Source organism: Rhinopithecus roxellana, chromosome 17, assembly GCF_007565055.1.
Source record: "Rhinopithecus roxellana isolate Shanxi Qingling chromosome 17, ASM756505v1, whole genome shotgun sequence".
NCBI classification, from domain to species: domain Eukaryota; kingdom Metazoa; phylum Chordata; class Mammalia; order Primates; family Cercopithecidae; genus Rhinopithecus; species Rhinopithecus roxellana.
The window spans coordinates 93,010,799-93,023,361 of NC_044565.1; positions in this window are offsets into that span (position 1 = coordinate 93,010,799).

Consider the following 12,563-nt stretch of genomic DNA (forward strand, 5'->3'; position numbering starts at 1 on the left):
TGCCTTCTTGCTGCTTTTGAATTTCCTAGACATAATGGGGTTAATAATGTTTATGAATGATTCCAAAATTTTCTAACACAAGCAGTGCATGCAAACACACAAATATTCAGAGTAAAATGTCCAACCCGAGCTAGGGTACTCTTTCTAAAGTGGAGAAAGAATTGATAAACTGTGCTCCTGAGAAAGCCATGGTAAAAGCCTCTGGAGGCTGAAATAATATGAGCAGTAGATTTGTTTGTTTTTGGCTTTGATTTTGGTTTCAAATTAAGAAGAAGTTAAGAGTAGATGATTAGGTGGACTAAATGTGTGCTAATTTGTCCAAAATTTTACTTTATAATGTGATATACAGATTATTGACTTTTTCATAAATAGTAACTCCCTTTATTTTCCTACTATATTTAAAAAAAGATTTAACTTCTTCAGTTTGATTTTCTGAATTCTCCAAGATCTGACCTCAGTGAAACTACTTTATTGCACATTCTCACACAATATATAACTGGGATAAAAAGATGCATCTAGTCCCTAAATTGTAGAAAGTTTTAACATACAATGTAACAAGAGGACATAGTCAATGAAAAGCGGCTGTCATAATCACCATAGTCATCATCATCATTATCTTCATTATCAGGTATTCTATTATTCGCCAGTGCTTACAGATCTCCTTTGTCAAAGTAAGCACAATTCTAGGCACTGAAGAAAGGGTGTTGATCAATACTGAGTAAAAGAACCATGATGTTAATGATACATTTTATCATAGAAAAGAATGACTTTAATATTTTGTGACTCTTGACCTTTCAGAGAGAAAGGTGAGTCACAAGAAAACCATCTAATATTAATGCTTACCAAAAACAAAACAAGGCCGGGTGCAGTGGCTCACGCCCATAATCCTAGCACTTTGGGATGCCGAGGCGGGCAGATCACCTGAGGTCAGGCGTTCAAGACCAGCCTGACAAACATGGAGAAACCCTGTCTCTACTAAAAATACAAAATTAGCCAGGCATGGTGGCGCATGCCTGTAATCCCAGCTACTCGGGAGGCTGAGGCAGGAGAATTGCTTGAACCTGGGAGGCGGAGGTTGCGGTGAGCTGAATTTTTGCCATTGCAACTCCAGCCTGGGCAATAAGAGCAAAACTGCTTCTCAAAAAAAAACCTCCTCAACCTTTTTCAACACTGAGCAATCCTTAGAGGCAGCATCGCAGAGTAGTTGGGGCCTCAGACTTGGTGCCTAATGACCTACGTTTGTGTGCTGATTCTACCACAGGCTATCAGTGTGCCTGAAGCAAGTTTTGTGCTTTCTCTGTGCCTCAGTTTCCTATATCAATGGTCCCTGACTTACAATGGTTAGACTTCCAGTATTTCAAACTTTACAATGGATTTAGCGGGATATAACTCCATTGTAAGTTGAGGAGCATCTGGACTTACAATGGTTTAATCTATAATTTTTCAACTTTACAATGGGATTATCAGAGTATTAAATGCATTTTTGACTGATGATGAGTTTATCAGATGTAACCCCATTGTAAGTCAAGCATTTCTACCATAAAATGGGGATTACAATAATGTCCCTACCCCATAGGGCTGTTGTGAGGATTAATTAGGTAAAATAATTGAAACAGAGCCTGGTACATAATAAGTCTATGCTATTTTGGTAATGATAATGATAATGGTAACAATGGTCATGATGGTGAAGTAAGAATTTAACTTTAAATGATGACTTGCCAGGTTTTTAATCATAAATACAAATCTAATTACATTTACTAGGCTAAGATTACTGAGACAAACTAATGAGTTTATATACTTGAGTCAAGATTAAAATAATCACAATTATTATTATTATTATTATCACTTTTTGAGACAGAGTCTTGCTCTGTCAGCCATACTGGAGTGCAGTGGCACAATCTCAGCTCACTGTAACCTCCATTTCCCGGGCTCAAGTGATTCTCCTGCCTCAGCCTCCTGAGTAGCTGGAATTACAGGCATGTGCCACCACGCCCGGCTAATTTTTGTATTTTTAGTAGATACAAGGTTTCATCATGTTGGTCAGGCTGGTCTCAAACTCCCAACTTCATGTGATCCACCCGCCTTGGCCTCCCAAAGTGCTGGGATTACAGGAGTGAGCCACCACGCCCGGCCCACAAAAATATTTCTAAGGTCAGTTTTTAGTTAAAAATTTATTACTGCTGGGTGCAGGACTACATAAATAAATAAAGATAAATAAAAATATAAATAAAGACATAATAATATCTTTATTACTAAGGTATTTTCTGTCTTTCCTCCTAATCGCAAGAATTTGACTAATGAAAGTATATTAGATATCTACTGCTGTGTAACAAATTAATCCAAAATTTAGAGACATAGAACAACACACACTTGCTATCTCACAGTTTCTGTGGGTCGAGAAGTTAAGTATGGCTTACCTAGGCTTTCTAGCTCAGACTCCCTCACAAAGCTGCAATCAAGTGTCAGCAAGGGCCATAACCATTTCTTTTTTTTTTTTTTTTTGTTAGAGACGGAGTCTTGCACTGTTGCCCAGGCTGGAGTGCAGTGGCGCAATCTCGGCTCTCACTGCAAGCTCCGCCTCCTGGGTTCATGCCATTCTCCTGCCTCAGCCTCCCTAGTAGCTGGGACTACAGGTGCCCGCCACCACGCCCGGCTAATTTTTTGTACTTTTAGTAGAGACGGGGTTTCACCATGTTAGCCAGGATGGTCTCGATCTCCTGACCTCGTGATCCACCCGCCTCGGCCTCCCAAAGTGCTGGGCTTACAGGTGTGAGCCACTGTGCCCGGGCCATAACCATTTCAAGATGCAACTGGAGTAGGAATTGCTCTTAAGCTCAGTTAGTGGTTGGTTAGCAAGATTCTCCTGTTTTGCAGGCTGTAGGACTGAGAGCTTTTCACTGTTGGTCAGCGACCTCTCGTTTGGCTCCTTATAACTTGGCATCTAGCTTCTACCAGAGAAAGCAAGAGAGAAAGTGGGGTGAACAAGATGATGGAAGCCAGAGTCCATTATAACATAATCCATAAAGTGACAGTCTTTGACTTTTGTCAAATTCTGCTCATTAGAAGCAGTTCACTCTCACTATGCCCAGACCAGCCTCAAGGAGGGGATTATACCATGGTATGAATAGTGGAGTGAGGATCACTGGAGACCATATTAGGGATGGCCTACCACAGTCTCTAATGTTTGATGTATGTGTCACCTTACCATAGTAGGCTTGATATTCTATGCATTATAATATGATCTGGCCTAGTTGGTCATGAAGTGGTCAGACAGCAATCTTCAATTGCTTAGTTAGGAAATATAGTGAATAGGTATTTTTGTTTGGATAATTTTGTTTGTTGTGTTTTGAGGTGAATAGAGAAAAGGACCATCCCCAGATTGAATTAAAACTAAGGAATGCTTTTTTTCCCCCAACAAAAGCTAGAAAATATCTGGACTCTTCCCACTGCCCTATCATAATGGAAAGGAATCTTCTCCTGCTATTTTATAGATCAAAAGAGGGATTGAGAAGTCAGAGTTACAACTGATAGGGCAGGCAGCACAGTCAGACCACAGCTTGACGGAAAACCCTTCCAGGGTTACACACAGCTGCAGCCCAGCAAGCTAAAGCACTTAATGAAAGATGCTCTATCTCCGGTCCAGGCATCACTCAGGCATGTACATTAGACAAGACATCAAAACATAATAAATAAGAAAACTCAAATACATGGAACATTCAGTTTGTGACACTGTTTGATTATTATGATTTTTAACTCTAATATTTGCAACAACGCTATGAGGTAGGTCCTATTATCACTCTATTTTTGCAGAAGAAAAGACTGAAGCATAAACAGCTAAAGTAACTTGCCCAAGGTCATACAACTTGTTAATGACAAAACCAGTCTTTGAACTGAGAAACTAGGCTCCAGAGCACGTGCACCTGGCCACTGATGAAGATGGTCTACTTAAAGTGAGGTGGTATCAGTAACAATAACATCCCATGTGCCTGTGCCTGAAAAAAGAAGACCATAAGATAGAGGTAAGTTAGTGACAAGCAACAAGAAAGAACATTCAAATAGGACCAAAATAGCGGCATTTTCTTTAACTGCATTTGGTTACAGTTTTTCTCAATTCCCTAAAGAAGACAAACATTGTTTGGGTTAGTAGTTTGTTGTATTATATAATCACAAGAAATTTAATTATATAGTTCATCATTATTATTCTATGGGGTGTGTTCAATTATTCTCAAGCAATCCTTTTATTGTCATCATAAAGTCCTTATTAATAAAGCTGTGTCTGGTATTGTAACAGATGACCAGACAAATCTTGACAATAGTGTTGTCTGCAGTGAGCAAATTAGCAAAAACTATAATCAGCAATTAAAATATATCTGTGGTAATATCTTTAAAAAGATATATTCTTTCCTTAGTGTGTAAAACATACTTCTCGCTTTCCCTCCTTTTCTATTTCTCTCTCCTCTCTCTCTCTCTCTCTCTCTCTCTCTCTCTCTCTCTCTCTCTCTCTCTCTCAGACATGTAGTTCCTGCCATCTGGCAGGGAAGTGGCAAAGGGAAAGAAGAAATTTAGAAAGTCAAATTTACCCACAAATTACCGGATTTCAACTATATTCCTCCAATATTTATTAAGCATCCAGTAACTTTCAGGAAGTGTTATCCTAACACCATTGTTCAAGTACACAGCCTGTTTTCACCAGCAAAAAGCACTATAGTTCTGATGCTGTAAGTAGTCCACCAAGTACGAAAAGAGAAGAGAATCCAGAATGAAGTGCACGTCCATACAAGCTAAAACCCGTGCAGGTGATTTGGGTAAAGAAAATAATCGTAAAGCAGATTTCTGAGTACATACATGTATTTTCTATTTTCCATAACTGTATGCAATTATTTTTTATTTGATGGGTATTAGAAGAAGTGTAAGGACTGTTCTTGGTTAGGATAGGGGAAGAGGCAGGGGAAAACAGGAGAAATAATTCAACATACCCAGCTGCTTCCTCTGTTTCCCTTTGCTCCTCCTACAAAAGATGACTTGTTCCTTGGGGATTTTCAATTAAATAGGAACTGAATACATTAACCTCTTCTGCATACAATACATTCATCAGAACAGCCTTGGCATGCCCTTGGATTCCAGTGCTGGGCTCTGAGGAAAGTTACTATGATATCCAGCAAAAATAGGTTCAGGTGATGGTTGGAAAGCCTGCACTCCTCTGCATAAATGAAACAATCTATTTTTAAAAGGATCTTTCATAAGCACAATTTTGAATTTGAGAAATGTACCAGAACTATGTGTTTGTTTGACTGACTTTTCTCTAAAATAAGATTATACTAAGTAGCTTGCCATCCATATTGTAACTACAGGATACATGTGTAGAGCTTTATTGATGACACAGTAATTTCACATTTATTATCACATGTGATCCTCACAACAACCTGTGAGATACAGTAGGGAAAAGAAGGGAGAAAAATAGAAAGTAGTGTTAATTGAGTGTTTACTGTATGCTATACCTTGTCTTAGGAGCCAAGTATTTTTAACATTCCTATTTTTGTAGATGTCAAGACCTAAAAATGCTAAATAATCTCCCAGTTACATAGCCTCTCACGGTGGACTTTCTCAGGCATTGTGACCAGGACAATTCTTTGATATATGAGATTTATCTGGACAATGCATTTGGGGTTTCTGGGTGCACATGTTAAGTGATATTAGCATTCCTCAATCAATGCGATCTCCAGAAATACCTTCACCCATTTTCACGTGCCTCCAGTAAGGATAGGTATAGAGAGAGGCATACCCATACCACCTCTGTTTCAAAACTTAGACTACATCCTGCATTTCCTGATTCATAATAGCTTTGCCTATGCTTACTGGAGAGCTTTCCTTACCTTTCTGTAGTGGTATAAACAGAGTTGCCATTTTTGTCATGCTGGAAGAGTTCAGTCCAGAGCTAAAAATTTGTGTATGTGTATGTATGAAGAGCATGGTTAGGGGTTGACACTGTGGTAGGTGAATGAGGTAGGAGGAAAAAGGAAGTTCTGGATAGATCAGTCTGGCATGGATAAGGAGTTTGAATCTGATTCCAAAAAGTATGACAGGATTTGGTCATGGTGTAAGTTTGGGTCCAAGATACCAAGAGAGAATTAGAGAGGCAAGAAATAGGGAGAACACACTCACTTGTAGTGAAGGCTGTGCCTCCTCAATCTGCAGGATTAAAATTAAAAATATAAAAATAGAGAAAAAGAGAGAAAGATGGAAAAAATGAAAAAAGAAAGGCAAGAAATTCATTGGGGGAAATGCCTGTGAAGGTAGAGCTGAAAGAACAGGAGTAGGCAGGGAAAGCTTCAGGCCAGAGGAAGGTCTCCCATGATGGGACAGGGGATGATGAGGATGGGAGAGGAAGTGCTTAAACTTCAGAGCAGTCCTGAAAAAGTGTCAGCCACGCAGGTGCTGGGCCCAGAGCAATGCCGCCTGTTAGAGGATCCTCACAACAGGCAGAAATGATTCTGCTTAAGTCCCTCAGCCACTGGTTGGGAGCAGCCAGGGCCACACACCCTTGGTGTGAATGCTGAGACATCCCGGAGGTTTAGCACTGGAGGCTATCAGCTAAGAGCCACTCACAGCAGGCTCTCTCTTGAAGAAGGATCTGTGCAGACACCACCATCCCTGCCACTGCTGTGTTCAAAAGTGTCAGGAAAGGCTGCACCTAATTACAGGTCCTCGGAGGAAGGGAGTGAGGCAGGAACATCACTGGGCAGTGCTGTGGAGACACTGAGCCTGCTCTGTCTCAACAAATAAGTGATAGAGGAGGTGATAAGAAAACTCTTAATGGTTATGCACATGCAAACAGGACTAACTGCCAAAATCCCCGCTCTCTGTCCATCTGCGCCTATAGGACTGGCCTTATATGATGGCAGAAGACACAGTTAGATACCTGGGAGGGTTTGGGAAACCTCAGAAAGGGAGGACATTTTCCCAAACCAGCTCCTGCACTGAGATCTTTACCTTTTCCTTGCAATATTTGCCTTTTATTAAACTGTCTAAGGTGACACCTACAGCTCAATTCCATTTAAGAATATGTTTCATTTTTAAATTAATTTAATGATGTACTTAGAAGAATTTCCCAAAAGTATTTCATGTAACATGTGACTGGCATACGTGTTAAGAATGTGGAGCACCCTGGTGAGACTCTGTAAATAGCAAATGGTAGTATTCTTGAGCAACAGGGAGAATCATGCATAATAATAATACCTATAGCTGAAAAACTGGATACCTGTCAGGAGGGGGAGAAAGACATGGAAGGGTTGCATAAGAAAAGGCATCTGGAAGAAATGAACACAAATGTCATTCATCACATTCTTGCTGAGATCCAATACTATATATAGACTATACATAGAAGCAGAGGCCAAACCAGTGGTTCTCAAAGTGTGGTCCCCTGACCAACAGCCCCCGCATAATCTGGAAACCTCTTAGACATGCAGATTCTTGGGACCCACTCCGGATCCCCTGAATCAGAGATTCTGTGCTGGTGACCAACAATCTGTATGCACAGATCCCCTTCCTGGGGATTCCGATGTACCCTCAAGTTTGAGAACAAACCGTCTAAACTGTTTCCGCAGCAGCTTTCACAACCTTACATCTCTGCCTGTGTTGGTGTCATTTGGTTTCCGAGCTTTCCCTTTCCTTTTCCCTTTAGATTCACTTATCTCACACCCTCATTCCTTGCATCTTATTCCAACCTCCACCCTCCCACCCCACCATACACATGCATATTCCGGGATCATACACTTGATTTTTTAACTTTCCTTATATAGAATATGCACCCATCTGTCTTCCGAAAAAGTGCACAGGCTCACTTCCCCAATTATTCTTGCCATCTCTACTCCAACCTCATCAAACAGGATTCAACAATAGCCCATTTCCCCAGACATTAGGAAGCAGTAGTTGAGTTGACCTTTGCCTTATTAGTAGACACAGATCACATCAGTGGCTAGAATGTACCTTCATATTTTGATGGGTACCAGAAGTGTAAGAACTGTTTCTGGTCTAGGCAGTAGGGGGAAGAGGTGGCCAGGAATTGTGTTAAATCCATTCCTCTTAACACCTGTGTTTTCCCAAGAGGTGAGAAGTTACATAAGGTAATCCTCAAAGGGCTGCTGCTGCTGGAAAGGAAATGAAACACTAAGAGAAACATTCTCACAAACAGGAGGTGGAGTGGGGTCCTAGCATTTCCAGGTAAATTCAGAATTCTTTACGTTGTGAGCTAGATGACAATATAGTTCATGCATTTTCCTTTTTTATTCCCTTTTTTGTTCTCTGCTGGTTTTCTTCAGTCTTTAGTGAAATCTTAACCTTTTCTGGATGTTAGACAAAGCAATAAGCAGGCTTGGTGTAAATACTTGGTTAGACTATTTAACCAAAAGAGCAAATTTGGGGACCAGTGTGGTTTTGGCTACAATAAACACTGTAAGAGGCCTGAAATCGGTGGTAAACCTTGTGGAGAATAGTAAATTCCCCTTAGCCCATTTGCCTATGGATTCTCTTTCATGCTCACCAAGTCTAGGAAATTCTAAAACTGATGGAAATTCGAGTCCAAAATACAATTTTAAGTCATTTACATGGTTTGCATGAGGCCTGTAGCATGTGTTTCAAATTAGTCCTGAAAAGCAACATTCAGGACTGCAAAAAATACAGTCATGAATTGTTGGCTGAAATTATCTCCTTAACTTAGCTACAGGAGCATAATTACTCACATCAAGGAAAGCAGAGCAGACATGCAAAAAACTTGCTGGGAAAAATGCACCATTGAGCCCGGGGAGACTGAACATTACTAAATGGCTTTGTCAAATCCAATTCTGATGATTATTTAGCAATCCCCTACCTGCAGCATCAAAGTTCCCAGGGTATATCCTAAATAGAAGGATATTTGTAATAAAAAGATATAAGCCTCCAACTCTCATTTTTGCCAAGCATTAATAAAAATCGAATTAGAAGCAAGTGCCTTGAAAGGCTACCGGCAACGGTAAGACTACTGTAACAACGTGAATCTGATAAGAAAAAGACATGCTCTTCTCTTTTTTCTTTTTTATTATACTAATAATATAAAAACCACTTAAAGTTTTGTAAAAAAAATTTTTCCACATTCTACTACACTTAGAAAGAACAGATTCTAATTTTTTCACATTGCAAGGAATACACAGATACGAAAGGAGCCACCATGATTAAAAGCTGCACAACTATCTCAAACCACAATAGAAATTCTGAATCCAAATGCCCTTTTCATTATTCTTAATGAAATGGGACTTCATTTTCCCACACATTTGAAATTGTGTTAGCAGAGAGTTCAAACATGTAAATGAAGCCAAACAGGCAAAAGAATCCCTCCATTCTCTGTTTGCAAAGGCCATGTGAGGACACCGGCTTGTGCCAAGTGAACACATGGGAAGAAAAAGAGGGGGATGTTGGGTTATTAACTTTTTACTTCTCAATCTTTTTTTGGAGTTAGGCTAGGGCTGTTGCTGAGTTTACTTTCCTATGCTTCCATGAGTCCAGTTAAAACTGGTTCTAGGTGGTATTGGACCAGATTTGTTTCAGAAAGACTGCCGTTGTCAGACGACATCCCTTCAGGACCAATGTCAAGGTCCTCACAGATGGTTCTGGGTTCTATTATTTTATTACATTAAACACATACATTGTGTTGTTCCCAGAGGTGCAGTCGAAATATCACTGCATTGGGCATCGGAAAACCTGCACTTTAAGTTCAATCCAAATTTTTCCTTATCTATTCTCTTAAGCAAAAAGGATGTAAAATAGACAGGCAAATGCTTGTTTTATTAGCCTTCTCCAGGTAAGCAGCACCCTACAATCTGATCACCATGTTTATTCTCTCTCCCATTTCTCTGCCTTATTTCTCAGTGTGAAGGAAGTTTGGTGTGACAGGCAGGTAGAGTTAAAGATGCCAGATCAAGTTCGGAAGAAAGATTTAGGCATAATTAACTCCTTTTACGTGAGGCCATGCACACCTGGCTTCTAACTCCAGTCTCCCATATGCACTGTTGACAGAGCAGCCTTGTTTCTTTTCCTTGATAATGTCAGTATCATTCCAACCATAGTGCTTTTATCCTTGTTGAAATACTGTGCTGGGAATGTTCTTTGCCCAAATATTCATATAGCTGGCTTATCCTCCATTGTTCATTTTTGAGCTTTGATCTCACCTTCTGAGAGAAGCCTATCTGATCCACTTATCTAAATAACCCCTCCACACATATATACCCTCTCTATAGCCTACTATTTCTTTTCAATTCCTGCATGATACCTATAATTCTCTAATTTTATTTTGAGTATTTATTTGTTTCTTTGTCCATTGTCTGGCTCTCTTTCCCTAATCACAGTAGAATGGAACCATCATCTGAGCAAGAATCTTATCTATTCCATTCACTGCTGTATCCCCAGCACCTGGAATAATATAAAAGTGTATCTCCCTCATCATTTAATTCTATATTTTACCTTCTATTCAGTTGCTCACAATATGTAGATAACAAATGAATTGTTAGAAGCATTAAAGATGATCCTTGCCCTGGTTTGCTTGTATCAAGTTGAGGAAGCTTGTATTAAACATACAGAAAACTTAATGTAAAAGATTTAAATACAATTTCAAGACAAATAAAATCAGAGAGCCACCACAATGCCTAATGAGGGAGTAGAGCAAAAATTGGGTCTTTTTTCTTCCAGGATGAAAAGACCCTTAGAGAATTTTTTTCCCTTATTTTATTTTTATAGGCAAATGGAAAATAAATTAGTATTTTCCTGAGAATGGATTTCTTCATATGTCTTTGAACTTCCTTCAGCTTCTGCAACACCCCTTAGCTTATTATCTCCATTAAACTGAAAGCACTAATGAGGGCTGACATTCTCAGTGCAGTTTTAAAGATATTAGAAATTACAGGATTCAGATTTTTCCACCACTTCTTGCCACATGAAGCATTTATTTGAGTTTATTCTTCACTGGCCTGAGAAATCAACATTTGGCACCTTATGTGATGTGGCCTAGGGCTTACTTAGAAGCATTTTTTTTAAAAACTGAATAATGTGAGGTTTATGTCACTCTTGGATTTCCAATGCATTAGACACTTCTGGGTATATTAAATATATACACCACAGTTTCCATCTGAGAGAACCAATGCACTTAATAGATCTACCTCTGCAGAAGTTAGAGGTGGTTCCTTATGAACAGGTGCAGACATGTTCTTTGTAACATGTGATGTTGACCCCTTGCCCACAGTTGATTGGATGGGACCAATTTAATTGCAGGTGTAAGGTTCACAAAGCAACTGGCTTAGATTCAGTAATGTAAAGCGGTGACTCTTGCTTTCTGCTGTAGGCTGCAGTGTCTCTGAGGATATATATATATATGAACCAGGAAGATCTCAGGAAACCTGCTCCAAGATTCCAAAATCTTTGGTGGATCTGAAAAATGACTATTTATGTATTTTATAGCAATCGGTGTCCACTTCTGCTAAAAGGAGAAATAATTTAATTTGGAGCAGGGTAAAGATTCTTTTATTTGAGGATCAAGATATTATTTGGTTATTCAGAGGTGTAGAAGTGAGGCCTAGAGCCTAGACCAGAAGAGATAGTTTGAAAGAAAGAGTACTTGATTAATATAGCATAAAATTCAAAACACTGCTTTACTAGGGAAAGGGTAACCTATTAATTATCTTACTCCAGAGGGAACTTGAGAGAGGGTTTTTAAATTTTTCTTTATCCTGCTTTGAATCTTAAAGTAGAAGAAGATAGGAAAGCAGAGAGTAAAGAGAATCAGATAACATGCTAGAAGGGCCTGAAAAGAAAAACTCACCCTTAGGAATTTCCTGTGAAGGTAGATTTCTGACTAATGAACTCTAGAAGCAATTCTATCTGATACTAAATTCTAAGTTAATTTATTTTTTCATTCTTTCTCTGTCAGTAAATCCATCTATTGCTGTCAAGATTTCAGCAAAATCTACTTAGGTATTCAAAGTTTGTGTTAGTAGTACCACCTTAGTGGCAAATGATTATAGAAAGACCTCAGCAGCATGGAGAAGCCATGGGTCAGTATGACCAAACTTGGTTTAGCTTAGAGCAGCTGTGCAGAATCCCAGGAGCATGAAACATTGCAGACATGTGAGCAGTCTGGGAGAAGGAGGTGAGGCCAGAGAGGAAACTGAACTTCCTGCAATTATGGCATGGAGGAGCAATTATTTACCTTGATGTTAAGGAAAAGGGCAATCAAAGGAGGTAAGACAACTTGGAGAGTGTCAGTTTACCTATGTGAAAGTGCTTTAACGTTCTTCTTACAGGAGTATTTTAGGATTATCAGTCTTTCAAAGATGAACTGAATGATTCCAAGCAAGGTATCAACATGGTCACTTTTTGAGTAAAATTTGTATTTACATGTGCCTAAGACCAGTATCCCTTCACAATGGTTTTACCCCTCATTCTACTTTCTCTCTTATGCAGTGTCAAGGGAGTAGAGTGAACATCCTTAGAATATAGCTAAGGGAAAACTGAATTGGGAATATTACTATAATATGGAAAAG